Source organism: Capsicum annuum, chromosome 12 (genome assembly GCF_002878395.1).
Source record: "Capsicum annuum cultivar UCD-10X-F1 chromosome 12, UCD10Xv1.1, whole genome shotgun sequence".
NCBI lineage: Eukaryota > Viridiplantae > Streptophyta > Magnoliopsida > Solanales > Solanaceae > Capsicum > Capsicum annuum.
The window spans coordinates 28,866,311-28,894,302 of record NC_061122.1 but is presented as its reverse complement, the minus strand read 5'-3'; the positions used below and the strand labels follow the sequence as shown (position 1 = coordinate 28,894,302).

Here is a 27,992-nt window from a genome sequence, read left to right as displayed (position 1 = left end):
AAACCGTCGCGGTCCTTGGCCTCGTGAGACTCTTTGATCCTCATGATCTCTTCTTGTATGACTAGTAAATTCCTTTCATGCTGGGCCCTCTATTCCTTCTCCTTCTCCTCGTAATGGTCCATCTCGGGGTTAGGAAGGAGTTCATAAATATCAGGGGATATGATGGCTTGAGGGAGATTTGGAAGGAAGGCTTGATTTTGCAGATGGAGAGAATTTGGTTAGTAAGTGGGGAGAACATTTTGGAAATTGGGAAGGTTATGTGGGCCCTGTAAGTATTTTGGCGGAATATGAGAGGGATTTTGCGGATTTGGAAAAGAATTTGGTGGATTCAAAGGTAGGTTTGCCGTATTTTGTGGACTTGGGAGTAAATCTTGCAGATTTGGGAATGCACTTTGTTGATTTGAGAATGTGTTTTGAGGGTTTGGGAATGGATTTGAAGACGGGTTCTGTGGGGTTGCGGATGGATTTTTTGGATGGTAGGCGTCTGAATTATTTTCACGATTAGTGTTTTGGACAAATGGAGGAGCGGAGCCGGATGATACGTTAGTTGGTTGGTCCCAGAGAATAAGGGTACTGAGGGGAGGGATTTGGAGTGGAGTCCCATGTCCCCCCGGAGCAAAGGCATTGACGGTGATGGCCAAGTTAGCCAATTCTTGAGTGCACTTTATTTTCTCCTAAAGCAATTATAATTTTCTTGCAAGTTCCGCAATCATCTCATTCTGTTCCGCTATCATATTATCCCCGATAGCCAGTGCGCTTTCTTCATCATTTCCTATCATTTTTGAATAATGGTCCGAGGATGGGATTTTCTGTGCTTTCGATCGGGTGAAGTAGGGATGTTCTGTCAGTTTATCAACACGGAGTAATTTCTGTTATCTTTAAATTAAAACAACTCAAAGCCAGATGTGTTAGTTTTCGTATATGATAAGTAATGCAAAAAATATTTGGCAGGAAATAACCACATAGAGTTGTTTGAGTCATAGCCAAATTCATCCATAGGACATAGTGGATAAACTTGCCTTTGATCCAATGAAATGCACATAAGCAGATAAAACAGTTATATCACACAACAACATTATAATAACGCGTATCCTAGCTGGGGTGACCCTTTTTGAGCCAAGATTTTAGGCCTAACGATTTTTGAAGAAAATATATGCTTCCTCGAAGTCAATCCATTAACCCCCCAACTTATATAGACACGAAAAAGGCATAAATGTCTAGAAACGCTAACAAAAGAGGGATACAATCTTTAGGGAAAAAGGGAACTAACATGAAAGAAGATAACCTCCCACGCAGGGGATAGAAAATACTAATTTCTGAGTGCTTCTTCTATCAGCCTTCGCCTTCTAAGCTGCGTCCATTTCTTATATTGGTGACTTCTGTAAACTGTGCGTTAGATGCAACCTCCCAAATCGATCAATTTATTGCTTTAACTTGCTTTAATTCTTCTTACAAAAAGTAAGCAAATCAAGCTTTTCCCGACCCCCACAGGATAATGGATTAAATTTAGACAAGCATATATTTTTTCAAAACATAAATATGATTCGCCTGTAATTGACTCGGGGTCAAGTAGACATAGGGTAGTTTTTCTAATGGGCCCAATACCCCGCTCGGATATTGGGTCATCCTAGGCACATGCCTAAAATAGGGTTTCGGTTTCGTTCTATCCTCGGTGTCTAGAGTGGGCTTGGACACTGGTTCTCAAGCGGATAACTTGAGTTTGAAAATACGAACAGCGTCAGACGACTCACGTGCTGATAAGCTGTTCATATTTCTAACACATTTTGGAATTGAACAACAAGGACCGGGACATCCACGAAACCCCAAAACAGTTTATAAGATGCAGGAAATGCCATGAGATATGATAATTAAACTTTACATAATCGAAACACATAAACACATAAACAGTTAATCAAAGACGAAATAAAACATTTGGCTAGAACCTAGTTAGATCCCCAGCAGAGTGGCCATTTCTGTTTTGCAGAGAAATTTTGACTTTTGAAGAGAGTCGCCACTTAATTTTGAAAAAGAATTAAGAAACCTTTATAAAAGTTACTTCAAATGATTCAAAACAGGAAAATCGTTTTAAGTTAGAGATTCTAGATAAGCGGTTCCTATTAAAGTTTTAGGAAGGTATTAGGCACCTAAACCGTCTGCTAACTTACGGTTATCCGGACTGTTTGAAAATCGTCTTTTGATTAACTTCGAAAAGATTAATTTGTTGAAATAGTGATTTGATTTTTTTTCAAAAAAAAAGACTTGTGTAAAATAGATTTAGGCGACTTAGTACGGATTTTAACTAAGTCTAAACAAAACTAATAAACAAATAAACACATAAAAGGGGAAGGGAGGAGAAAGTAAAGGATTTAGGCCATTAGGCCCAAATCAACGAGACCTGTCCTAGTCTAGTTGGGCTTCTGACCCATTTCACCTGTCCTAAACTATTTTTCGAGCCTTTGGCTCGAGTCTTGCTCCACCTGTATTAAATACAACTTTGGCTTCGAGGCCGAAATAAATGAATAAATAAATGACTAAATGAATAAATAAAAAGAAGACAATAATAAAAATTAAGACTTTTCAAGTCTCTTAGTGACCTCATCAATGGGTTTTGACCCATTTTCCTTCTTCGTCTATCTTCTAGCACCTGCACGTCATGTAGTGGACCTTGGGTTTAAACTATGAACTTGACTCGAAGGGGTGAGCCTCATTTATCCATTATGAAATGTAAGAGGAGAGGAGTCCATTTGGACTCGAGATATTTTTTTGCATGCAAAGAAAAGATAAATAAATTAATATATGTTCAAGGCATAAAAGTGACATATTTCAAAGTAAAAGAAACTATCAAGAATCAATTTTTGAATGACAAGAATAAGCACACTTGCACAAGAATGAGAGTCAACAAATAAAAAATGCAAAGCAAAAGTTTCACAATCATACTATGCATGAGTCAAAAATATCCAAATAATTTTATTTAGCCGCAAAAGTTCTAACTTTCTTATCATTTTGAAAAGACAACATGCGAACAAAGAAGAATAAATATCTTGGATGAAAAATAAAGCTAGCACTTCATATCTTATATAAGGGTTTTGAAATCCATTAAAATAATTTGCAAGCAAATGACAAATTCTTGATTTAACTAATTACTATTTTTATTAAGGCGTAACAAATAATAATAACTATTCTTCCAACATAAAATAAACAACTTTACATGCTAAAAAAAATATATCTACCAACAATAAGTTTAAACAAGACATGGGTATTGTTTTTCAAGTAAAGATCTAAACTTTATCCAAAATAATCAAAGAATAAAGTAAAAAAAAAAAAAGAGAAACAATCAATATTATCTATTATTTTCAACATAAAGGAAATAACTTTACATGCTAAAAACAAATATATCTACCAACAATAAGTTTAAACAAGACAGGAGTATCGTTTTTCAAGTAAAGATCTAAACTTTATTCAAAATCAAAGAATAAGCTGAAAAGGCAAAACATTCAACTTTAACTATTCTTCTAAACATAAAGAAAATAATTTTACATTCTAAAAACAAATGTATCCAACAACAATGAGTTTAAAAAAACATCAATACATCTTTTAAGCAAAGATTGAAACTTCATCCAAAATAATCAAAGAGTGAAGTCAAAAAAGACACATACAACTATTGCTAGCTTATTTTTCTATCATGAACATGTAAATAATTAGAATATCGACACCACAACGTCCTAGGGCCTTTGTGGCCATCTACAACATACAATCCCAACAAATAAAATTATATCTACAAACTAAGAAGAAGAAAAAAATATGAAGAGAAAAACGATAATAAAAACTAAAATAATAAAAAAAGAAAAAAAGAAGGTGTGTTTACCTTTTGGGGGGCAGCAAAACGAGACTACGAGCTTCATTGGAATCAACCACCACCGAAAAACGTCGCCGGTAACTCAAAAATTTTGAGTAGCCGACCAACTCTATGAAACAAAAATTTTTACTAAATAAAAATAATTATTTTGGTCAAAATGATTTTTTCACCTTTCTAGCCTCTTTTATTTTTTCTTCCTTTTTTCCTCCTCTCTCTACCAAAGTAGTGGTAGTATTTATAAGAGAGAATGGGGTATTTTTTTACTTTTTCCACCAATGTGGAAGAAAAGTATTTATAGGAAAGGAAAGAGATTTATTTCTTGTCATCTACCAATGTGGGAGAAAAAGCATTTAAGGGGTTTTTGGAATGTAAAAATTAAAGATAAGGTGAGGTGGAAGATAATGTTGGGGAAAATAGTACAATGTAGTACAATCTTTGAATTTCAAAATTGGGAAAGGACAAAGTTGGGGGGAATAGTACAATTTGAATTTATTTTTTGGTGGAAATTGGGTAAAAGTTATGAGAGTTCGTGAGAATTTTGGGGTTATTTAAAATATAACCCCAATTGGAATTTAAAATTTAGTCATATTTATTTATTTTGACCAAATTAAAAATTAATTGACGAATTGCATTGCAATTATGATTAATTTTCAATTATGGTTAAATCTAATAGATTGGCTAAATTAAATTAAAATTCGATAAGAATTAACACCTTTTTTTTAATCCCGAGCTTCTTGATTTAATAAATGAATGTATATTTATCCAAATAAATTACTTTTGAGAATAAATTATATTTAAATTAAGGTTTTAATCATTTGAATTTATTTTCAAGATAAGCCTTAATAAAATCCGATATTTTGTAAAATAAATATTTAAGTAACAAATTATATAATCTCGTATAACTGAACACGATAGTATATAATCGCTACTTAAAATGACAAAATAACATATGAAAAATATTTTAAGTTTTTTTTTTATTTGGCTGAAATAATTATTTTGGTTTATTAAAAACTGAAGCAACTCAGGATTAAATTTAGTCGTGGAGGGCCAAAATTAGGTGTCAACAGTGGGTGCTTCTTAGCTTAAAAATAGTGAAGTCCGAACAATCAACACAAGGAGTAAGGGAGAAAAAAATAAAAGAAAGTTTAAAGTAAATAAGGAGAGAAGAGTTGGTTACCAAAATTAAAAAAATATATGCTGAGTCGGAATTGAACTCAAAAGCAAAAGAAATAAATAGCCTTAAGCACCCATAAACAACAACTAGGCTAACCAAACAACGCTTACTATGGGTGCTCCTAATCTGACCTAATTTATATGAAAATAGAACTCTTAGGTAGTGTAATAACCCAAATTTTAGTTCTTGAAAATTTTCTTGGCCTTTGAGCTCACTGTCCAGATTACGACTCTTACTACGAGTCGTAGGGTGTCTATACGAGTCATAGGACCTTAATTACAGCTTGACCAGTGTGTTTGGCCAAGTTCCTATTTTGATCATGATTGAGACTATATGAGTCATCTAGGCTCACTACGAGTCGTATCGTGCTTATTCGTAGCCTCACCAGTGTAGTGCCCTATTGATTCTGGCTTGACTACGATTGAACCTAACGAGTCTTAGGGTCTAAATACAAGTCGTAGGGTGTGACTCATAGTCAGACCAATGTTGGTGCCCCATGGATACTATCCAAACAACGATTATAGGTCACAAGTTATAAGGTGACCCTAGTCGTAAGGTCGTCCGTAACGGCTGGGCAATAATTTTTCAGTGTTTTATTAAGGACAATTTGGATATTTCTCCTCTTCTCCAATTTGACCCACGGATTAAAACCGCTTTAGGCCATCATTATCACTCTGAAACAAATCAAAATAATTTTTTAATCTCTCTCAAATCCCCAAGGTCAAGAACACTTAGGGTTTTCACGAAGTTGGTCAATTAGGGCTCTCAAGGGTGAATTCTCTCCATAATTGTGATACTTTCAGGTATGTTACTCTTCCTAAAATCTTATTTTATGAAAAGCATGTGTGTTAAATGGTTTAATTGTATGGATTTTAATGTGGGTTTTGACATGGGTTAGGGTTTTGGAATGGTTGATCTTTGAATTATTTTCCCATGGTTTTCATGAGTTGGTCATGCTTTGAATTGAAGGTTTTGAACTAATGTGGTGCATGGGGGTGGGAATTGGAATAGAGGTCGAGGCAATCCCCCAAATTGATGTTTTGAACTTAGAAATTGATTTTGAACAATTGTATTCCCTCAACCTACTTGTGTAAATGGCTTTAAATTATAAAATTGTCACATAATTTGACTTACACACCTATACTATTGCATTACATAAATGATTAAACCATGAACATAGATTTTGAAAGTCTTGTTGTCTATATTTTGGTTTAATAAATAAAGGGGGTCGAGGCATTTTCCTAAGTTAATGGAATTGTAACAGCATAATTGTGAGCTTGAAAGCTAAATGGTATGACGATACCTATGGTGTGCCTTAATGTAAAATTTCTTGGCTAATGAATGAGTTATGTGAAACTTATTTTAATTGGGCTTAATGGGGGTTATGTAACTAAGCCGTGAAGGTGTGGATCTCGAATGATTTATACTGAAAACTCACATTTTCCAACGTGAGGATTGGTCTTGATGATTGTGTGCATAGTTCACACTATTGATATATTTATATCTAGGATTGACGTGAGGTCGGAGCATTCTCTGATCTTCTTTGATACCTTCAGTTCATGCGGCTAACACGCATTGGGGCCCCTTTAGTAGGGAAAGTTGAACCCATATAGTTCGTGGGTACCTGTTTATGATGGTTGATCTACATATTCCAGGATAATGTTCTCTACCCTAGCATCTATTATATATATGTATGCATGTATGTGAACATGTACGGTGAGTTTGAAATTGAACTTTTGACTGACATTATTTTACCCCTATCTTGAGTTACATGCTAGTGCTCACCCTACTAACCGTCTCTGAATACTGTATCCCCATGGTGAGCTTTTATTTCCCGAAAAACTTGATCATTCCATTGGTTTTTCTTCCGTAAGTTAGAATTTAAGACTTCACATTTACTTTTTCATTTTCATTGTCAGGGTTGGGGGCATGTCCTGACGTAGGTTGTTTTCTGGTATAAAGGCTTCGTGGATATTGTTGTGGATTGGGTATTGATGTTGATACTCTTAAATGTCTTTGAACTTACTACTTTCTATCTTGTTATATGTTTGAAATTCAACCATTGTTAGGTGTGTTATGTTCTATTTGACTAGGCAAAAGGGGTGGTCTCCAGTCCTCGGTGGACTTGAGACACCCCTCACGGTCAGGACCTAGTTCGGGTCGTGATAGGTGGTCTCACATATAGTAATTATTGTCCGAGGTTATATCCTAGATATTTCACATAATTCCTAAATTCAAAATAAGATAATTTATCTACATCAATATCTGAAAGCTCAATAATTTACCTACCAATAGATGATTTTTTGTCCTTCCCTTTTCCCTTCCCATTTTTCTTTTTAAGAACACAATCATGATAAATTCTCAAAGTGATCAGTTCAAAACTCATTTTAACAACCTAAAAGCAGTATAAAAATGTTAATTTATCTATTCTTGACTATGACAACACTGTAAATTTAGATCATTGACCACGACTAAAATAACAATAGCACACACCACATGAGCAAAAATCATATTATGCTACAATTATATATGTCACAACATCTTTTATTACACATTGAAGCATATATCCAATCCTTTATAAATTAAACTTGAAAAAAATTAAAGACTAGAAAAAACCCTATTTCAAATCGCAAAAGGAAAGTAATTTGTGAAATACTGAGGCATGGGGCTAAACTTTTAGCTATGTTAGCTTTAAACACAGTTGATGCTAGCTTGTAACCCTTTAAAATCGACTTTAACCCTAGCTTGTAACCTTTGAAATTGACAATAACTCTAGCTTCCAATATGACACAATTGGGAATAAGAAGGGAGTTAGGTTTACGATTTTAGAAACAACGGAGTTTGGGATTTTGATTGCAAACAACAAAACACCAAGAAATTTGGTTAATCATCTCTCCCATCAAATTTGCTTGATGATTTAGGTTAGGTTTGTTTTTGTTCCTAAGAGATATGCAATTTGAGTGTTTAGTGGTGTGTCGATTGATATTCTATCGGGTTGGGTCGGGTGGACGAAATGACACGGGATTGGGGGTAATTTAAATAGGTATGGGTAAAATAAAATGGGTTGGGTATTAATCTAAACAAAAATATTTCATTAAACAAGTAGCATCATCAGAGGGTGTGTGTCCTCTACTACGCTCATTAAAACTTGTTATGGGTGTCATAGGGTAAATAAAATCAATTTTGTATAGTACATGTGTGTAATAAGTCACTTCAATAGTTTAAGTGTGTCTTCAACTTTTTGAATACAGTTTAGGACAATTTTGATGTCTTTTTCCTGTAAAAAATGGTGAGACTGAATAATATTTATCACTAATATAGACTAAAATAATTTTTTGAATATAGTTTTGAGTGACTTTGATATCTTTCTCCAATTAAAAATGGTGAGACTAAATAACATTTATTAGCAATCAATATATAATACAAAAGAGAATCATAAGTTCGCCTATGTGGTGCTATCTAAAATCGAGATTTTTATTCATCTCTTGCTGCTTCTTTATTTTTGCCTTTTAAAACCATATTCTTCATCTAAAAGTAGAAGCAATTTAAATTTAATTTCTCTCTTTCCTTATTAATATCATTTAATAATACTTCCCTATAATCTCTCTATTTTCGTTGTAATGCTTCCGTTATTTTCTTTCTAAAATAAAACAAATATCACATTTATGAGTATATATTAATGCACAATTTTTTGCTTTCCATTCTTGCTTATAAATGAAAATGAAGACGGTAGACGCCTTCTTCCTTTCAACATGCAGTAGTTCATCTTCCCTTCTCATATTATCTTTCTCATATTCCATTTCAATTTGATTCTTACCTTCATTCTACCATACTTTGTTACTTAATTATAAAGTTATTTATGTTTTAATTCTTTTTTCTTTCCTTTTTTTTCTGCAGATTCTTTTTGTGTACCTAAAACCAATAGAAAAATTTACTCTTATCAAGGTAAAGTTTCAATTATCTTCTCTTCAAATTTATGTTATTGTAATGCCCCGAGAATATCCCTTAGGCGTCACACGGTGTTTGAGACTGCGAATAGTACCAAGCTAGCCCATGATAACTAATTGATACTGAACTTATAGGAAGGTAGACTAAGATATACACAACAGCCGAAAGAAACCAAGTTTAAAATCTCCCTTGTTAAATCTTACAACTTAGAAATCTCCATAAAATCTCTGTAACAAAAATAAACATTGCCTGACAAGCCCCTAATCTTATAACTGAGAAGTCTCTGGGACAGACTCCAGCTGACCCATAAAGGAAATAAAATAACTAAGCAACATCCATAAAGTCTGAAACTCTAATAGACTTAGTCCTTGGACTATGAGGACTTACCAAGTATTCAGATGTAGAGATGATGCCTGCTATCAATCATGTTGTTGGGAACGAGCACCAGAACCTACATTATAAGACAATGTAGCACATAGACATACATGTGGGTCAATAATTCTGAAATGTATCGAGTATATAGCGGTAAATACATAAGTAAGACATAACTGAATAAACTTTCAAATCATGCATGCTAAGTGTACAAGGACTCACCTTGGACATGAATAAAATGCATAAAACATGAATGATAAAGCATAATGTATAAGTTTAGTGAGTCATTACACTTAGTTTCTCATATATTCACTTTTGTTCTTTCTTGTGGGAGATTCTTCTAGCCGACATAAACCATGTAAGCTATCATGGAGTCCAATGCCTTACCCACGTTAGAGAGAGTTGTCCTATCCCTTGCCATCGGAATAGAACCTTAACTTAAGTGATAACTAAACTTCACCCATATTGGGAAAGTAAGACACTCTCTGGCGAGGTCCTTTAAACCTACAATGACTCATAGTTTTCAGGAAATAGGATGCTTTGGACCCACATTTCCCTTCTCGGTGCTAAATACTACTCCCAAAATATATATTATATACTCATACTTGTGAAATCCTCCTTAAAATAGCTTATGGGTTTGTAAACTGAAAATCAACTATGCTTCTTTTACTTAAATCATGCTCATGGGGTGAAGTTGTGGATTTCAAATCTTAGATGTGATCATAAGATCAAAACTAAAATTTAATCGAGTTGCAATACTTGTAAATTGATCTTATAAGCTTAACTCAACAACTTGCACTCAAGTCTTGAAATTCATGCATTTTTTCATAGAAACTTTAGCAAAATACTATGCTCATTACTCAAATTAAAATATTTCATCAATTCATCAAAATCCAAGTCAAAATAATAGAAATCACATCGTAATAGCAATCATGCAAGTCAAAACATGAATAAAGGCAAATTTTTGTGAGCTTTAAGCTTTAAATTACATGACATTGTCATAATTTTAAGAATATGAAATTCGGTATGAACCCTAATGGAAAACACGTACTTTCAACTTTAAAATCAATGCTTTTGGTCACAAGAATAAAAGAGTGTCCTTGTTCAACCCCACATACCTGGATTTGCTTGACTTTTTTGGAGGGAACTTAGACTTGGGGACTTGAGAAGTGCATTTGAAGAAGAAACCCTAGCCTTGTTGTTTTGAGAGTGGGAGAAGAAGGACATCGTTAATTGATTGAGAATATGGGAAATAACACCTCTTTTATGTCTTAAGTCGTGGGTTGCGAGTTTAAGAGGATAAAAGACCAAAAGGCCCCTTAACTGAACATATAGAGACTAGGCCGCCAGTCTTCACGGGTCACCTTACTACTCGTGACGTCTGACTATGAGTCGTCCAAGTGACTCGTAGTCTTGGTAGTAACAGGAAGGGTACACACTAGTCTGGCTACAATCGTACCCAACGACTCGTACTCAGCCACTACGACTCGTAACCACCAACCGTAGATTGAGCAGAAACTTAGGGTCCTATACTGTTGACACTACGACTCTCACTATATGACTCGTATCCCTCATAACGACTCATAGAGTTGATTCGTCATGTGACCAAAACCATGACTTTCCCACTGAGCTAACTACGACTGGACCACACGATTCATATCGTCTAACTACGACTCATTTAGTACGAGTTGTAACCAAAACAGAACCTCAATCATTCCACACTGTCTCGACTACGATTTAATCTTACAACTTGTAATGAGTCTTCATGACTTGTTGAGGGAGTCGTAGGTTCCACAGTGAACATAAGAACATAGGATATTACAATTATGTTACATAATCTTTAGTTGAATTCGAATGTTACAGTTTTTATTTCTAATTATGTCTGATTAATTAGAGGCGTGCCTAGTTCGGAGAAGATTGTTCTAGCAGGGGATTTCAACGGGCACATCGGGGCGCTACCGGGAGGCTTTGGTGACGTGCATGGTGGTTTTGGTTTTGGGGAGAGAAATGAAGAGGGGGCGACCCTACTGGAGTTTGTGAGGGCCTTTGGGCTGGTGGTGGTGAACTCGGGCTTCCCGAAGAAGGACGAGCACCTGATCACCTTTCGAAGCGCGGTAGCCAGGACTCAGATTGACTTTTTGTTGCTTAGGAAAGGGGATAGGGCGTTGTGTAAGGACTGTAAAGTCATCCCGAGTGAGAATCTTTCGACCCAGCATAGGCTCTTGCTTATGAATTTGGGTATAAAGAAGAATAGAAAGAGGAGGACTAAGGAGTGTAGACCGAGAATTAAGTGGGGCGGCCTGACGCCAGTGAATGCGTGGGAGATAGGAGAGAGGTTGGCGGGAATGGGGGTGTGGGAGTGTAGGGGGGACGTGGATAGTATGTGGGACAGGGCGGCAAGGTGCATCAGGGAGAATGCAAGTGAGGTGTTGGGTGTTTCTAGGGGCCGGGCCGGGCACCATCGGGGGGATTGGTGGTGGAATGAAGAGGTGGAGAAGAAAGTGAGGACCAAGAAAGGGGCGTATGCTAAGTTGGTGGAAAGTAAGGACGAAGAGGAGAAGCGGGTAAACAGGAAAGAGTACAAGCTAGCGAGGAAGGAGGCGAAGTCAGCAGTCACGGCAGCTAAGACGGCCGCTTTTGAGAGCTTGTATGCAGGGTTACAGGAGAAAGGAGGGGAGAAAAAGTTGTTTAGACTCACTAAGGCTAGGGAGAGGAAGGGTCGTGACCTCGATCAGGTGAGGTGCATTAAGGGGGAGGACGGTAGAGTATTGGTGGAGGACAGCCACATTAAGAAGAGATGACAGTCGTATTTTCATAGGCTCTTGAATGACGAAGGGGATAGAGCTATTGTGTTAGGGGAACTGGGGCACTCAGAGGAGTGTCAGGATTTTAGCTATTGTAGACGTTTTAAGGTAGAAGAGGTTAGACAGGCTGTCCGCAGGATGCGAAGAGGTAGGGCGACGGGGCCGGATGAGATACCGGTGGAGTTTTGGAAGTTCGTTGGAGAGGCTGGTGTAAGGTGGTTGACTGGATTGTTTAATGAAATTTTCAGGACGGCAAAGATGCCCGAGGCATGGAGGTGGAGTACCATGGTCCCTCTCTATAAGAATAACGGGCACATTCAGAGTTACAATAACTATAGGGGGATTAAGTTATTGAGTCACTCTATGAAGATCTAGGAGAGAGTGGTCGAGGTGAGGCTGAGACGAATAGTGTCTATTTCGGAAAACCAGTTCGGATTTATGCCCGGCCGCTCGACGACGGAGGCAATCCACCTGGTGCGGAGGTTGGTGGAGCAGTATAGGGACAGGAAGAAGGATCTGCACATGGTGTTTATCGACCTGGAGAAGGCATACGACAAAGTCCCCAGGGAGGTACTTTGGAGATGCTTGGAGGTGAGTGGAGTACCGCTAGCATATACCAGAGTAATTAAGGATATGTATGATGGAGCGAAAACCCAGGTGAGGACGGCGGGAGGAGACTCAGAGCATTTCACTGTCCTGACAGGATTGCATCAGGGATCTACTCTTAGTCCCTTTTTGTTTGCGTTGGTGATGGATGTGTTGACGCGGCGCATTCTAGGGGAGGTGCCGTGGTGTATGCTTTTTGCAGATGATGTAGTTCTGAAAGAAGAGACTCGAGGGGGTGTGAATGACAAATTAGAGGTGTGGAGGCAAACTCTTGAGTCTAAAGGGTTCAGGGTGAGCAGAGCAAGACAGAGTATGTAGAATGCAAGTTTAATGACGTGAGGCGGGAGAATGAGGTAGTAGTGAAGCTGGAAGCACAGGAGGTATGTAAGAGGGATAAGTTCAAGTATCTTGGGTCCGTGATCCAGAGTAACGGTGAGATTGACGAGGATGTCTCGCACCGTATTGGGGCGGGATGGATGAAGTGGAAACTCGCGTCGGGGGTGCTGTGTGATAAGAAGGTGCCGCCCAAGCTTAAAGGCTAATTCTACAGGGTGGTAGTCCGTCCGGCCTTGTTGTATGGAGCGGAGTGTTGGCCAGTTAAGAACTCCCACATCCAAAAAATGAAGGTGGCAGAAATGCGGATGTTGCGCTGGATGTGTGGACTGACTAGAGGGGATAGAGTTCGAAATGAGACTATCCGGGAGAAGGTTGGTGTGACTTCAGTGGAGTGCAAGATGCGGGAAGCACGATTGAGATGGTTCGGACACGTGAAGAGGAGGGGCATGGATGCCCCGGTCCGTAGGTGTGAGAGGCTAGCGTTGGATGATTTTAGGCGGGGTAGGGGTAGGCCGAAGAAGTACTGGGGTGAGGTGATTAGGCGGGACATGGAACAGTTACAGCTCACTGAGGACATGACCCTAGATAGGAAGGTCTGGAGGGCGCGAATTTCGGCAGAGGATTAGGGCCAGTTTGGGTCGCTAGTGTAGGGAATTACTTGGTGGGGGTTTTATTCCTGCTATGATTCCGTGTTCCGTGTTCCATGTTTTATTACGAATCTGTGTGCTTTCCTCTGCTTTCCTCTGTTTTATATTACTTATGGGTGCCGTATTTATGTTATGTAATCTGCTTCTGTGCTTTACTATGTGTTTGTGTGGTATCTCGTGCCTTGAGCCGGGGGTCTATCGGAAACAGCCTTTCTACTTCATCAGAGGTAGAGGTATGGACTGCGTACAACTTACCCCCCAGACCCCACTAGGTGGGAATACACTGGATTTGTTGTTGTTGTTATGTCTGATTAATTTCTTTATTAGTAAAAGTAAGGAATATTGAATCTGTATGACTCAAGTTACGCTACATGCAGTATAAATGTGGCAACGAAAAATAATATGTTATTTTATCAACTTATTTTCAATACATAAACTCTTGGTTTTCCTCTTTAATCTCCTTTGTTTTTTTTTTCGGATGAGAAGCACTACTAATGGTACAAGATTTTTGTTTACTAATAGCATATTTATTTATTATAAAATAGGGTCCTCATAAAATATGACATTAGCACATCATCCAAGTTTAGTTAAATGGAAAAATTCCCCATTATCAAATACATTTTCTTAATTGAATTTCTTTTTTTATATAATCACTTTTATCGTCTTACAATTTTAGCATTCAAACTCATGGAGAGAGAGACAAATTGATATTTTTCATGATTCAAAAAGGCATTGTGCTAGACCTGTATCAAAACAAATACTTTAATATATGGAGTAATTTATAGTATAAAGCTAGGCAATAAAAGAATGATACGCCACATCTAGGATCCTATTTTTATATTTTTTTAAATTTACTTTTTTAACTATTTTATTTCAGAAAATCATCTGCCTAACTCATACATTTTCATATTCATAACTTCTACTCTTAATTAGTACTTTCTCCATCCATTTTAATTGAACACATTTTATTTTATATGATGATTAAAAATCATAAATTAAATGATGAATTTTATCATTTTATTATTTGTCCATATTAATGATATTCATTGAACATATGGATGAACATCGAAATTGAATTATTCACATTTATATATACTATTAATTGTAGGAGTAAAATGAAAAAAATTAATTAATTTTATCCTAATTGAATAAGTGATCAACTAATACGAAATATTTATTTTTAATAAGTGTGGGCGATGCAATTTTATTAAATTTAAATCCGTACAAAATTCGGATTATATTAAATTCAAAATATATTAGTCCCAAATAAATATTGCGGATTAATATAATTGAATTAATTATTTAAGTCCAAATAAGTATGGATTTAAATAAGACCCAATATTTATTGGGTTAGTCCATTAATTTGGGCTACAAACGATGAGCTCACTTTACTAAGTCCAAGATATTGTCATATTCAAGAGGCCTAAATAAGCGTCACGTGTCAAATGACGTGACATGCCAAGTCAAGTGAAGGAGCCAATAGAACCGTGCTACATGTCAAACTGATGCAGCAGGCCCATGAAATAAAAGCTCACAAAAGGTGCCACATTACTTAAATCTGATTGGTCAAAGGAAGTTCATATTCATCATGACTCTTCCTTTCCTACAACTATAAATAGGGGCTCATAATTTAGAAAGAAGACCCCAGACCCCCAGAACTCTAACAAGTAGCAAGAGAAAGCTCGTGGATCAAACGCCGCAATTTCTCTAAAAATCTAGTTCATCAAAGTTCAAGATCAAGACCGCAATATTCAAGAACAAGCTCAAAAGCTCTTGAATTCAAGCACAAGTCAAGATCAAGTCCATCAAATCAAATTCAAATTCAAGACTAAGCTTTAAGCCCTTGAATTTATATTTGAAAAGGCGAATCAGAGGATTCATAGAGATTGTAACACTCACACTGAAATCAATAAAATTGATTTACAATATTTTCTTGTCTCGAATTATTTATTTTTCGATCTCGAAATTTTATTGTCCAACAATAAGATGACTAACGGGGGACGGAGAGACTAATATTAACAACTCACGTTAAATTACCTTCATTATAAAAAGATTAGTTCATTTCATCTTCTTTGAAGCTATTTAATTTGAATGAAATGGAAATGGAGAAAGAGTAGCAAGACTAACACAGCATAGAGTATGTGCATTTTTCCCTATTTTCTAGCATTAGTTATGAGGGTGAGTTTTAGATTTTTTATTTCATGCATATGTGATACTCAAGTTAGATAACTGATCAATATTTCATGCCTCTTTTTCTTCTTTTACTTTTTGTTTTCATTTTATGGTCGATTATTGCTTAACTTTGAACAAGAAATATGAAGCACTGAAATGGGTTCATTTCATTGAAGATGCCCAAGCTAATAGTTATTTTTTAATTATTTTATTTTATTTTTTGGGTATGATTTTTTTTATTTGTTATTGGAGAATCAGACAAATATTTGGACACACCGTATAGCTATTTTTGTTGCATCATAATTTCATAGTTTTATACTTTAGCAGTAGTTTGTATGTCATTGAAGGACAAAAACTGGGGCATTAACATGTCTTGAGATTGGGAGAAAGTCTTTCCTCTTTTATTATAGTTTGTTTCTTTGCTAAGAAGTAAATATTCATTTTTATAATTCAAGTTTGTAATGAATAATTTTTAAAATATTATGTCTAAAAAAAATATTAATTTATATTACATTAAAAGCGTAAAGGGCCTAGAAATATTGTTTAAAATTTTTGCCCTTTATTATAAGTTTTATTTTAGATAAAATCATCTTTTCACTATTTTCCTAATATTTAAGAGTTAAAAGTAAATTAAATATTTATAGTAAGATCTTTCATTAATTTAAAAATTCTAAATCAATTAAAGTTGATTTTAAGAATATTTAAAAAATCTAAAAATAAATAAAAATGTTAGACTAAGAAAAATAAAAGAAATATCGAATTTTTAAAAATTTTAAGTAAGTAATCAAATATTTTCTAAAGATTTAATTTTAAAATGAGGAATGATTTTAAATATAGAAAAAAAAAATTGTACTACAAATATGGTTCGGATTGATGTGTCTCTCTTAACCTCTAACAAAAAAAACAAAGGTACTACATGACAAACGCAAAAGTGACATCAATTAACCACTTGAAATATATAGTGGTAAAATATATATGTACTTACAATAAAATATGTATGTTATATTTATATTATTATTTTAAAGTATGAAAGATCTTTGAGGAGTGATTTGAATTTTTTTCTCAATAGACAAAATCGTCAATTATAATTAATAAAAAATTATACATGCGAGACACGTGCGGTTAAACATACATATATACCACTTTTAAACACTTTCAAAGAATTAACGAAAATCCAAAGATTTATTTGCAGTAACATGTCTATGTTATGAAAATGGAAAATACCACATTCGTTCGCTTTTCCTTATCATTAATTTCTTAATTGAATTTCTCTTGTACTTATTATTTTATTAATTAAATTTCTATTTTTACTTGTCATTTTTTATATATCAAGAGAAGACAACTTTTTTTCTATGTTATCTTTGACATTAATTAATTTTTTTCTAAATTAATTTTAAGGGTGTTATAATAAAATAACTATGCTATTATCTTTCTTTATAGATCGTAAGTGGACCAACTCAAAATGTGATAAAGTAAAATTGAACTAAGAAATTATAAACACGGTGAAGAACATAGGAACAGCCAAAAGGTCTAGCTATATCTGTTTTGTACTATTTTTTTCTTTTTATTTATTGAAAAAATTGAATATAGTAAAAATATGTTTGACTTTTTAATTAATATTTTCATCATTTTAATTCATGTGACATTATTTAATTAAGATAAAGTTTAAGAAAAAAGTAAGATTTTTAAAATTTGAGATTTAAAATACTTTTTGAATTATTTGTGTGGTTATAAGTTCTTTCATTAAAGATAAAATAATAATTTAAAATTAAATTATTTTTAATTATAAAAAATAATATTTATTTTAGGATGAACTAAAAAGAAAAATACATAGGCAAAGTAATAAAATTATAAAATAAGCACTCGTCGTATATACAGATAAGTTTATTAATATAAAATAAAATAATTTCATAAAATATTTTAAAATTATTATCTTATTCCACCGAGTAAACCACCCCTCATCAGTGTTTTACGTGAAAGAAAAAGGGATGCACCTTAGGTCCTTACCTCTAAAACCAAAGATAAATGATAATTTTTTTTTTTTTTTTTTTTCATATCACAATATACAAAACATATATACTGGTGCTTTGCGCCCCTTATGGTCTTGTTTGGGAAACTTCCAGTAATTGGTATGGACTATGGAGCGTCACCTCCTAGTCCTTAATTAGGCCTAGCTAATAGGCTATGCTGGTGGTACACCTTTGTCTCATCGTTCAACCCAAGAAAAAGATGAAATCATCGAGGAGGAGTAGTACTTCACAAGGGCTGCAGAAATGTGTTATTTCCTTCTACGGGTACGCAGAATCTGTATATGTAGAACAACAACTTCAACGTTACTTCTATGTTGAAAAACAAGAATACAATGAAGTGCAATAAATATCTTCAACACAAGATCAAAGTGATCTTTTTAAGAGGTCTATTTGAATTGTAGAAATTAAGATGAAACAGAAATGACCAAGTCATCCGAATTCACGGACTTTCCTTAAGGAATAATTCTACTCACTGTACCCTAGGTTGCGGAATTTTCCTCCCAGGATAAAATGGTCAAACAAACCAATTGTAGCGGTACCTCAAACAACTAGAATATCTTCGAACGTACAAAACGTTTTTATTGATCACACAGAGTAATTTTAAAGTCAGTAAGAATTTTGTATTCTGAAAATTTCGTATCTAAACCTGTGAATGAAAGCAGGTTTATATAGCCATAACATACCTCTTCGAAAAGGTGGCATTGGTTCAATTAAATGGTGTGTTTTTTTTTTGGGGAAATTCATGTCCGTTCATCCAAAGAACATGTCTTTTCCCGAACAGGCATACCAGTAAACGAAATAGTGGCACCAGTTCGATGAAGTATTGCATCAGTTCGAAACACTGTTTCGAATTCTGCATGCATGTATAAAGGAGGTTCGAAACACTACAGGAAAAAGAAAAAAACATTTACTGCATTTGCGTTTTCCCTTTGGTATTTTTCGAAATTCAAATAAAGTTTGTCAAAAAAGATAGATCTCATCGATTGATCCATATCCAAAGCCGAAGCCGAGCGAGCGAACGATGACGACAGCGTGAGGCATCTCTATTTTCTTGCCTCACTTATCATGTGGAGTAAGTGTTCATTATTATAAACACTCCAAAATTCCCTTCTCCCACCAATGTAGGAGACTTAGCGAACTTTTCAATTTTTGGAGTACACTTTTCAAATCGGTGTCTCCTTCCCTCCACCATTTTTCTCTCCATTTTTCATTCACACTTTCTTCATACTTTGAACCCAACAATACCCCACATGAATGGGGAATGACTATTTTTCGTAAAAGTTTTACGGACAAGTATGCGATCATCAAGTAAAGACTGCTTGCATCTGGATAAGTGGGTTTTCCTTTGAACTTTTCGTAGTGAACATGCATCGAATGCACTCGGTCAATCGGAGATTTGATATCTTTGAACCGTCGAGCTTTAATGTACACCTAGACAATACATGTCACGCAACCATCCTTTTAACATTTATGGTTCTCACGATTTTGTTCTTTTCAGCCATGAACACGTCCCGATTTCATGAGAGCTTAGAGAATAGGCCTTTACTAACATTCTCCTTGAAATGGCTTCCACTTCGCCCTCGCATAGGTGATTTCTAAACATTTCATCCTATAGATTAAACAATTTGGTCAAATCTGCCAAATTTAGATAATCATTAAAAAACTTTTCACTTTAAGTCTTATCCTTGATTACTATACATTGTCTACAACTTTGTTTGATCTCCTTAAACCTTGCTCTTGGGATCTCCAGTCTGCTAGGTAGAGTTACCGCCATGCTGACTTGTCCTAGGCCTTAAACCCATTCCTTTGGATGTTCTTTCCACTCCTTCTCTAGATAGGCCTTTTGTAAGTGGATCCGACACATTATTCTTTGACTTTACATAGTCAACAGTGATAATTTCACTAGAGAGAAGTTCCCTAACGGTATTATATCTCCGTCATATGTGAAGAGATTTACCATTGTACATCATGCTCCCTGCCCTACCTTTTGCCGTTTGGCTATCACAGTGTATACATATTGGTGCCACTGGCTTGGGCCAATAAGGAATATCTTCGAAGAAATTCTGGAGCCATTCTTCTTCTTCACCAGCTTTATCCAATGCAAAAAATTCAGATTCCATTGTAGAGCAAGCAATACAAGTCTGTTTGGATGATTTTCAAGAGACTGCTCCTTCACCAATACTAAATACATATCCACTTGTAAATTTTACTTCGTTCGATCTGGTGATTCAATTTGCATCACTATATCCTTCAAGTACCTCAGAACATTTATTATAATGCAAAGCATAATCTTGAATGTATTTAAGATATCCCAAAACTCTTTTCATTGCCATCCAATGAGTTTTGTTGGGATTACTCGTGTACCGACTCAATTTACTAATAGCACATGCTATGTCTGATCGTGTACAGTTCATTATATACATTAAACATCCCTATACTCTTGCGTACTCCAATTGTAAGTCACTCTCACCTTCATTCTTTCGAAGTGCAAAGTTCACATCTAATGGAGTCTTGGAAATACCAAATTCCATATATTTGAACTTGTCAAGTACTTTTTCGATATAATGAGGTTGTGACAATGCTAACCCTTGTGGAGTTCGATGAATTCTTATACCTAAGATCACATCTGCAACTCCAAGGTATTTCATATTAAACTTGCTCTCAAGCATTTGTTTGGTTGCATTTAAGTCAGAAATGTCTCTACTGATGATCAACATATCATCCACATATAAACAAACAATAACTTGGTGATTTAGAGTGTCTTTAATATATATACATTTATCAAATTCATTTATCTTGAACTCATTTGCCAACATGGTTTGGTCAAACTTCACATGCCATTATTTAGGTGCTTGCTTTAGTCCATACAATGACTTAATAAGTCTACACACCTTATTCTCCATCCCTGAAACCACAAAACCCTCAGGTTGTTCCATGTAAATTTTTTCCTCTAATTCTTCATTTAGGAAAGTAGTTTTCACATCTATTTGATGAATTTCAAGACCATATACCGCAGCCAAGGCAATTAACATTCGAATTGATGTTATCCTTGTTACTGGAGAGTATGTATCGAAGTAATCAAGACTTTTTTTTTTGTTTGAAACCTTTTACTACAAGTCTTTCCTTGTATTTGTCAATAGTATCATCCGTTTTCATCTTCCGTTTGAAGATCTACTTAGAACCTAAAAATTTATTTTCGGGAGGAAGATCAACCAATTCCTATGTATGGTTGCTTAAGATTGAATCAATCTCACTATTGACTACCTCTTTCCAAAATAATGAATTCGAAGATGTCATCGCTTCCTTAAATGTTTGAGGCTCATTTTCTAAGAAAAATATTACAAAATCCGATCCAAATGAAGTAGACGTTCTTTGACGTGTACTACGTCTTGGATTTTCTTCATTATGTACATTCCCACTTGGTTCATCTCGAGGTCATTTAAATCCTCCACTAGATTGTTCATGTCTAATTTTATACGGGTAAATGTTTTCAAAGAATTCAGCATTGTCTGATTCAATTACCGTATTTTCATTAATATCCGAATGTTCGGATTTATGAACCAAAAATCGACATGCTGTACTGTTTTTAGCATATCCTATAAACACACAGTCCACCGTCTTAGGTCCTATCTTAACCTTTTTGGGCATAGGAACTTGGATCTTTGCTAGACACCCCATACTTTGAAATTTTTAAGTTGGGTTTCCTTCCTTTCCATTTTTCATAAGGAATGGATTGTGTCTTACTATGGGGAACTCTGTTGAGTATACGATTGGCTGTAAAGATAGCCTCCCCCCATAAGTTTTGTGGTAAACCGGTACTTATAAGAAAGACATTCACCATTTCCTTCAAAGTTTGATTTTTTTTTTCTACAATTTCATTATATTGAGGTGAATAAGGGGCCGTAGTTTGATGGACGATTCCATTCTCTACGCATATTTGCGCAAAAGGAGATTTATATTCTCCGCCCCTATCACTTCTTATCATTTTGATCTTTTTGTCTAACTGAATTTCAACTTCAGTTTTATATTATCTAAACGCATCTATTACTTCATCCTTACTATTTAGCAAGTATACATAACAGTATCTAGTGCAATCGCCAATAAAAGTTATGAAATATTTTTTCCCACCACGTAATGGTGTTGACTTCATATTACAAATGTCAGTGTGTAGTAAGTCTAAGGGATTGGAATTTTGTTCAACGGACTTATAAGGATGCTTTGCATACTTCCATTCCACACACGTTTGACACTTTGATTTATTGCACTCAAAGTTTGACAAAACTCCTAAGTTAATCAGTTTTCGTAACGTTTTGTAATTAATATGGCCTAAACGTTCATGCCATTAATCATAAGACTCAAGCAAATAAGAAGAATTTGAATTTTGATTTATTTCAACAGTCATTACATTCATCTTATAAAGGCCCTCGGTGTGATAGCGTTTTCCTACATACATTTCTCCTTTGCTAATTACAATTTTTTCAGAAACGGTTACACATTTGAATTTGTTTTTGTCTAGAAATGAAACAGAAATTAAGTTCCTACGTAATTCTGAAACATACAAGACATTGTTAAGTGTCAAGATCTTGCCCGAAGTCATTTTCAAGCACATTTTCCCTGTTCCTTGCACCTTAGCAGTAGCGGAGTTAGCCATGTAGATCATTTCTTCTACTTGAGCCGGAGCAAATGATGAAAACAACTCTTTGTTGGTACATACATGGCGGGTGGCACCAAAATCCATCCACCATTCGCGAGGATTCCCTACCAAATTGCATTCTGAGAACATAGCACACAGATCATCACATTTTTTGTTGGACTCAACCATATTATCTTGGTCTTTTTTCTTGCCTTTCTTAGGGGCACGAAAATCAGTGGACTTGTGTCCAATCTTGCCACAATTGAAGCATTTTTTCTTGAATTTCTTCTTGGGTTGATTGCTTCCTTGTTCAACTTTTTTCTTTTTCTTAGAATTGTTTTGATCATCTTCTACAATATGTGCTCCATTAATTGTAGAATTCTCTTTTGACATTCTCTCGGCATCCTTATTATCCTCTTCAATACGCAGTCGAACAATAAGATCTTCAACAGTCATCTCCTTGAGTTTATGCTTCAAGTAGTTGTTGAAGTCTTTCCAAAAAGGTGGTAGCTTCTCAACTATCGCTGCTACTTGAAATGCATCATTCACAATAAAACCTACAAAATAATTTATGTGAGTATTAAGAACCTTTTTAGTTTGTTCAACTAAGGTATTTTTCAAAGATATACCTTCTGCTAGGAGATTATGTATGAGGACTTGCAACTCCTGCACTTGAGAGACAACCGATTTGCTATCTATCATTTTAAAGTCCAGGAATTGTGCAACAAGGAATTTCTTAAATCCTGCATCCTCTGTTTTATATTTTCGTTCAAGTGCCCCCCACAATTCCTTCGATGTCTTAGTTCTACTGTAAACATTGTAAAGGTCGTCTTGAAGACCACTCAGAATATAATTCCTGCAAAGGAAGTCTGAATATTTCCAAGCTTCTACAATTACGAAACACTCTTTGTCCGAGGTTCCCTCGGGCACCTTAGGAGCGTCTTCGCTAGTGAACCGTTGCAGACATAAAATGGTGAGGTAAAAGAACATCTTTGTTAGACTTGATGTGGCAATATTAGTTGCCCCCACAGACGTTGTCGCATCTTGCATTTGACTATCGCTTGTCATTTTTCCTATAATCACAAGACAAAAAATACTTGGTATTTTTACTAGACAATGAAATTTTTATGACTTCCAACTATCAACCGAATGATCTTTAACTTGTAATGAAGTTTTTATGACTTTAAATCACTAGTTAAGTTCAGGCGGAGTAGAAAGTTAAAATTTTAATCTTCAAAAACAAGCAATGCAGATTCTGTAATAATAGATTATTTCCTTAAGATTGTTATTTCCTTCAACGGGTACGCAGAATCTGTATATGTAGAACAACAACTTCAACTTTAGTTCTATGTTTAAAAACAAGAACACAATGAAGTGCAGTAAATACCCTCAACACAAGATCAAAGTGATCTTTCTAAGAGGTGTATTTGAATTGTAGAAATTAAGATGAAACAGAAATGGCCGAGTCGCCCAAATTCACGGACTTTTCTTAAGGAAATAATTTCCCTCACTGTACCTGAGGTTGCAAAATTTTCCTTCCAGGATAAAATGACCAAACAAACCAATTGTAGCGGTACCTCAAACAACTGAAATATCTTTGAACGCATAGAACGTTTTTATTGATTACACAAAGTAATTTTTAAGTCAGTAAGAATTTTGTATTCTGAAAATTTCATATATCTAAATCTGTAAATGAAAGCAGGTTTATATAGCCATAACATGCGTCTTTGAAAAAGTGGCATTGGTTCAATTAAATAGTGTGTCTTTTTTGAAAATTCATATTCGTTCATCCAAAGAACATGTCTTTTTCCAAACAATCATACCAATTCATGAAACAGTGGCCGAGCTAGCGACGACGATGGCACTTTGAACCCAACAAAATGTTCAAGGAAAAATCTTTCTCGTATACTTAGAACAGAAGCCGCTATTTAAGGTATCGAGAGGAAATCCAACACAGAGAAGTACACTAACCTTTGGCCCAAGGAGGTTTTGGAGGCTCTCGATGATGCTATTAGAGACAATCGCTGGGACACTGCTCTTAAGGTTAATTTACTAATTTGAAATGTGCACAAAAGAATATTTTTTTTTTCAATTGTTAATAGTCATGCGTCATTCCTTGGTGAGGCTTCAGTAAATTTGTAAAGACAAGGGTTTCTTCACTAAACTAATGCAAATTCAATTCAGTGAATTGAAGAGAAAAAAAATCGAATAGAAAGAAACTTGAAACAGCAATTCACTCTCCGATTCCTCTGTGGAATAAAAGTTTTCAGATTTTCTTTTCATTATTATTATGAATTCTAAAACTGCAGAAAACGGACAATTATAGAGCTTAACAATCATTCATTTTGTTGTTTTTTTAATCATGGTTTAAGGTTCATTGTGTATTTGTGTCTCCAGTATTTAAGATTCTGATTCATGTTAATCTGAAACAGACCATTTGTTTCCCCTTTCAGTAATTTGAAGTACTGGTTTTAACCAATTGCTTTTCTAGGAACAGGAACACTCATTAAGACTTGACAATTGTTTTATGAAGCATTCTACGGCTTCAAGAACATAAACATACAACAATTACTGATATACCAAATATTGCAAATTCAGATACAGATGAAGCACATTTCATTCTTTCTGAATTCATAGTAAATACAGATACTTACTTTCTTAATCTTGCCTTTGTGTATCCTTATTTTTCATTCAATTCTAGGGATTTAAATTTGCCAAAAAATTCCTTCTCTATTGCTTCCTCGTATCAACTTGTAAGTGTTCATCAAAATTCTTATTCTTGCATTTTGGACATCCCCCCAATCATCATGCTAGTCGTGGTGCATTCCTATCAACATTGTTGATTTATCTGCACTTCTTCAACAAAGTCATCCCAAAATATTATTGTCAGATACAGTTTTCTTGGTTACAAAATCAGCTAATTATCACTTTCGAATAGTGCAACTGGTCATCTTTCCTCATGCCTTCTAGTGAATTTGAGTGACTTTCTAAGACTGTCTTGAATAACTTCTCTTCAAGCCCTTCATTGTAAGGCTTCCGTTACTCTTCTGATTAAACTCTTGATCACATGCTCGACTAGAATGGAGTTGAGGCTAGAAAAATGGATGAACTATTATGTGCTTGAGATTTAATATTTCAATTCTAAAGATGAAGTCATAATTAGCATTGCTTTCTGTTGGATCGCATTGTTTTTCATTTATTGAATCTTCAATTGCATAAACGTATTCGTCTATGAACTCCTTATCCTAAGTTGGGGTATCCATGCGGAGGTTGGCCCCTCCGAATAGGATTTGCCTAGACTCAGAACTCCTTATCCTAAGTTGGGGTGTCCACACTGAGGTTTGCCCCTCCGAATGGGGTCCTGAGTCTTGGCAAATCCCATTTGACAAGGCTGACACAGGAGTGGCTCTTGTAACAGCCCAACCCACTAATGATATTGTCCGCTTTGGGCCTAGGCCCATGGCTTTAAAACTCGTTGCTAGAGTTAAAGACATGTTTACTTATATACCCAGCATCTCTCCTGTGGATGTGGGACTCCTTATCCTAAGTTGGGGTGTTACAAATAGTTTGGACTTAGGCTTAGTTAAATTGACTCACCCAGAAGTCTATGTAGTTGTTACTGTGTTCCAGATAAAACTCGTATTTGTTGTATTAACAATTTTTCTGACAGAAGTCTGCTCTTACTCCTAGATTTTCGGCCTTCTTCGCAAGCAACATTGGTATGAGCCAAGATGCCATACATATGCTAAGCTTTTGGTAATGCTCGGCAAGTGCAAGCAGCCAAATCAAGCTAACTTGCTTTTGAGATTATGCTAATGGATGGGCTTCAATCAACAGTACATGTTTACAATGCACTTACAAGTGCATATGGTCTTAGCGGCCTCCTTGATGAGGCGGTGTGAACCATTGATGATATGAAATCAGTTAGTAATTGCAAGCCTGATGTGTATACTTACTCGATCCTTATTTAGTGCTGCACTAAAGTTCGTCGCTTTGGTAGGATTGAATACATTTTGGCTGAGATGGTATTTTTGGGAATTGAATGTACTTCTGTGACGTACAATACCATAATTGATGGCTACAGTAAAGCTAAGCTGTTTGAGCTGATGGAAAGTTCCTTGACCAATATGATCGACAGTGAGACTGCCTTTCCAGATGTTTTCACCTTGGGAAACTTGAGAAAGTGGAGAAGTGGTATGAAGAATTCCAGGTAATGGGAATGAAGCCAGATGTTATGACATTTAATATTCTAATCAAGTCATATGGAAGAGCCGGCATGTATCAGAAAATGGAGTCTGTACTTGATTTTATGAGGAATCGGTTCTATTCTCCGACAGTCATGTCTTACAATATTATCATAGAGACATTGGGGAAGGCTGGCCTTATTAAGAACATGGAACAGTTTTTCCTACAGATGAAGCACGAAGGGATGAAGCCAACTTCATTCACTTATTGCTCTCTTGTCAGTGCTTATAGTAGAGCTGAACTTCTGGAAAATGTTGATTCAATCATGAGGCAAGTTGGGAATTCGGATGTAGTTCTAGATACTCCTTTTTTCAATTGCATCATTAATACTTATGGTCAAGCTGGTGATATAGAGAGGATGGTGGCATTGTTCTTGGAAATGCAGGTCAGAAAATGTAAGCCAGACCACATCACATATTCTACCATGATCCAGGCGTACAATTCACAAGGGATAATCGAAGCTGCAAATGACTTGAAGACTAAAATGATTACTTCTTGTGGTACTTTGAGTACTCATACTATTTAGCCTCTGTTTCTCCTTGTGCATATCATTTTTGCTTCATAAAGTCTGAATCCTCTAAGATTCACAGTTAGTAGCATAAACTCCAGCTATTTAAGTTGGCTCCACGATATTTCTAGCTAAATGCAGATGATTATATAAGGCAGTGGTATTCTCTAATAAATCAGCTTTTGTTTTTCTCTGTTCTGTGTACTAAATTATCATTCAATTGACTGCTTGATATCTGACACTTTGTTGCTACATTATCTTAGAATCAAATCAATTGATCAGCGGCTAGTGCAATCCATCTGCTATTGCTACCCAAGGAAGCCATTAAATTTGGGATTTTGTCAAGCAAAGTTGTGAAAGTGGGCAGTGTGTTATCTGTATGTGAGTTCATAAGTGGGTAAGGTCTATTTTCTCTTGTTCACTGCATCTGAGTTTTTGTTTCTGGTAACCCAATGTTACTCATGAAATGGCCTAATGCTGAAACAACTCTAATATTTTCAGAATATATTCATGTCACTACTTGCCTATTATGAACACATTGTGGACTTGATTAATATTTTTAAAACTTTCTAATATTTTCAAAAATACAAATCAACCCAACCCACACTCTCTTTAATCCAAATCAACTACTCTCTCCTCTCTCTCGACAGCTTCTCTCAAC

General features: G+C 35.4%; 1 pseudogene; it reads left to right on the top strand.

The window, feature by feature from the left end:
- The first annotated feature begins 203 nt into the window (after window positions 1-203).
- Window positions 204-27,992, top strand: LOC107849331 (annotated as a pseudogene).